This window comes from Cherax quadricarinatus, chromosome 7 (assembly GCF_038502225.1).
Source record: "Cherax quadricarinatus isolate ZL_2023a chromosome 7, ASM3850222v1, whole genome shotgun sequence".
Taxonomy (NCBI): Eukaryota; Metazoa; Arthropoda; class Malacostraca; order Decapoda; family Parastacidae; genus Cherax; species Cherax quadricarinatus.
In genome coordinates this window covers 15,571,061-15,573,577 of record NC_091298.1, presented here as the reverse complement: position 1 = coordinate 15,573,577, position 2,517 = coordinate 15,571,061, and the positions used below count along the sequence as shown (strand labels likewise).

The following is a 2,517-nucleotide window of genomic DNA, read 5'->3' as shown; positions in this document are numbered from 1 at the left end:
TATATGCCTCTAGTGATATGCTCACCCCTAGGTCTTCCTTTCTGAGTGAAGTTTGCAGCCTCTGTCCCTCCAGGCTTATACTCAGGTTTCAATCTTCTTCCCGCTTCTGTAATTTTCATACCTTGCATTTACTATGGTTGAATTCAAGGAGCGACTTGTCTGACTAATCTCACAGTTTGATCCATTTGCAGCCTTTCCATGTCCTCATCGGCTTTTATTCACCTCATTAATTTTACATCATTAATAAACTAGGATATAACTGACTCTTTCTTCTGGTATATCTTTCATATACACCACAAACTCAGTACTGGTCTTAATACCAATCCCTGCTGTATATAATAAATTAAAAAGAAATTCGCGTGAAACTGGGGTTGATATTCAAACTTTCCTTGTTGAATGACAACCCATGAGATGGATGTATCATTTTGGAAGGTTCGTGGCCATGTACCTGCATAACAACTGTTATTGTGACACCTCCGTTTCTCCGCCATGATACGCTATCTTCCTGCAGTAATATTCTCACTATCTCGTCGACGCAGGATACAAAGACCTCCTACAGACAGTAATGAAGTACACACAGGTGCAGAACAAGCTTCTATTGTTAACGTGTGGTTCTATGATAAAGCTCTATATAGAGCGAAACGTCGTCACAGTGAAAGACTGCTCTGTGCGCGTTGACGCTTGCCGCGTCCTGGAGGCGTGGCGTGTGTGGAGGAGTCCTGAGGCAGGTGGTGGTGACCGTGAAGAAGGCGGTTGCGACGGCAGTGTCAATCTGAAGACGGTGGAGTTAAGACGTGAGGTGGTACTACCTGGGTTTCATCCCCATCCACGTGGATCATTGTTGTTCAAGGGGGTTATAATTCTGCCTTAACTAATGCCTTACCTTAACACATACAAATGTGTAACTGACAACTAGTCCTTTTCTAACGAACCCTGAAAGATACATGAAAAGTGGATTCGTTTCATCGTGAAAAAATACTGAAAGTGCTAAAATTTCCTACAGTACTGGTGTTTGATGTGTTTACAATGTTTTATGACTGTTTTAAACAAACTCTGTTGATGGTGTAAATACTCAATGAAAATGTTAGTAAACAATGATATTCCTTCCTCAGCTCTGAACTGTGATGGAATGCAGGAGTTACATGTTAAAAGCAACTCGGCAGCGGCGGTAGGGAGAACCAAGATTAATTTCACTTCTGATGCTTTTTAACATAGGCTTTAGTGAGAGTTATTGCTGTAATGGATTGTTTGAGGAGGTAGCGCTGCGGCAGGGAGCCGCTCGCTTCAGCCGAGATGAGAGAGAAGCAACACTGTGTGTGTATGTGTGTGTAGGGAGATACTTCTTACACACACACCTGGTTACGTCATGATAGGAACCAGGAAGTTAAGGATAACGTGTGACTGTTAGCGAGCAACTGAGAGTCGGGGCAAAAAACCGAGACTAGACCCAAGCCTCTGTTATGTTGAGTACAATAAGGTATGAGCACAGAGATGTTTACGTACCATTTGCCTTTTTGTACGTGGCTTACCTGATTCTCTTTTGTACGTGGCTCATCTGATGTCTTTTGTACGTGGCTCACCTGATATCTTTTGTACGTGGCTCGCCTGATGTCTTTTGTACGTGGCTCACCTCTCCCAGATCACATGAACTCTGCGCTACTATTTAATAATCTGGAGGCTAGCATTGTACGTGTGTGTTTTTCTGCGTGTGTGTGTGTAATCACCTATTTATGGTTGCTGGGGTCGATTCACAGCTCCTGTGTGCGTGCGTACGTGTGTGTGTGTGTGTGTACTCACCTATTTGTGGTTGCAGGGGTCGATCCCTAGCTCCTGGTCCCACCTCTTCACTGGTTGCTACTGGGTCCTCTCTCTTCCTGCTCCATGAGCTTTATCAAACCTCGTCTTAAAACTATGTATGGTTCCCGCCTCCACTACGTCACTTTCTAGGCTATTCCACTGCCTGACAACTCTATGACTAAAGAAATACCTCCTAACATCCCTTTGACTCATCTGAGTCTTCAACTTCCAATTGTGACCTTTTGTTTCTGTGTCCCCTCCCTGGAACATCCTGTCTTTGTCCACCTTGTCTATTCCGCGCAGTATTTTATATGTCGTTATCATGTCTCCCCTGACCCTCCTGTCCAGTGTCGTCAGGCCGATTTCCCTTAACCTTTCTTCATAGGACATTCCCCTTAGCTCTAGAACTAACCTTGTCGCAAACCTTTGCACTTTCTCTAATTTCTTGACGTGCTTGATCAAGTGCGGGTTCTAAACAGGTGCTGCATACTCCAGTATGGGCCTGACGTACACGGTGTACAGTGTCTTGAACGATTCCTTACTAAGGTATCGAAACGCTGTTCTCAGGTTTGCCAGGCGCCCAAATGCTGCAGCAGTTATCTGGTTGAGGGATGCTTCCGGAGACATGCTCGGTGTTATACTCACCCCAAGATCTTTCTCTTTGAGCGAGGTTTGCAGTCTTTGGCCACCTAGCCTATACTCCGTCTGCGGTTTTCTGTG

At 44.8% G+C, this 2,517-nt stretch overlaps 1 protein-coding gene across 1 annotated transcript in view; it reads left to right on the top strand.

Annotated features, from left to right (window-relative positions):
• Positions 1-770: 770 nt before the first annotated feature.
• LOC128690637 (enolase-phosphatase E1-like) overlaps positions 771-2,517 on the top strand; it is a 64,251-nt gene continuing 62,504 nt past the window's right edge. The window contains exon 1 of the mRNA XM_070082324.1: positions 771-799. The gene's annotated coding sequence lies outside the window, so the exon portion shown is untranslated. The remainder of the gene's footprint in view (positions 800-2,517) is intronic.